The following is a 988-nucleotide window of genomic DNA, read 5'->3' as shown; positions in this document are numbered from 1 at the left end:
GGCTGGTGGGGCAGGGTAGTGGCGCAGGGGCGCGGGACAGGGGAGGGGCACGGGAGCAGGCTGGTGCTCATAGGGGGCGGCGGGGCACGGTGGGCGGCGCATCAGGGCCGGCAGGGGCGACAGGGTCGACGCCGTCGTCGGGGCAGAGGGCATCAGCGGCGGCGGCGACGACGTTGAGCAACCTGACGGTGTCGGCGGCGGCGGCGACAGCAACGTCGAGCAGCCTGACGGCGTCGGTGGCGGCGGCGACGGCAAGGTGGAGCAGGGGTGTCGGGCGGCGACGGCGAGGAGGAGCAGGGGCGTCGGGGGAGAAGAAGTGATGGATTTGGTCGAAACTGCTAAGTGTTTTCTTATATACCCAGGGCATTGGTACCAGTTTGTGGCACCAACCGAGACCAAAGGTCACTTTTCAGCAGCCCAAAAGGCGGGAAGCAGAGGCCTTTGGTCCCGGTCGGTGGCACCAACCGGGACTAAAGGGGGCATTGTTACCGGTTGGTGCCACCAACCAGGACCAAAGCCACCCTTTAGTCCCGGTTGGAGAAACCAACCGGGACCAGTGGCCTTGCACAACGGGGTGGTGGTGGGAGTTTAGTCCCACCTCACTACTTGCCATGTTGGCCCGACACCTGTTTATAAGCCCCGTTGCCTCTTCCCTCTCGAACTCCTCTGAACTGCAGGCCTATGGGCCTAAATCTGACACTGATATGCCTGTGGGCCTGCTAGGCCTTCTGCGGGCCAAAATCTTGGCCCATGGATCGGTTTCTAGTCGTATTCATGCCGTGGTGGCCCAGTAGGTGGCAATTTTATTATTTTTCCCATTTTTTTCTTTTTTGCTTTATTTATTTTGTTTTGTTTCTACTTACAACAAAATACTTATTTATTTTATTTTATTTTGTTTATAATTACTTATTTATTTTATTTTATGATAATTCTTTTTGCTATTAAAGTTTCTAACAAAAAAAGTTTTTTATGAATATTCTTTTTGCTT

Source organism: Triticum aestivum, chromosome 6B, assembly GCF_018294505.1.
Source record: "Triticum aestivum cultivar Chinese Spring chromosome 6B, IWGSC CS RefSeq v2.1, whole genome shotgun sequence".
NCBI lineage: Eukaryota > Viridiplantae > Streptophyta > Magnoliopsida > Poales > Poaceae > Triticum > Triticum aestivum.
This window is presented reverse-complemented; position numbering follows the sequence as displayed.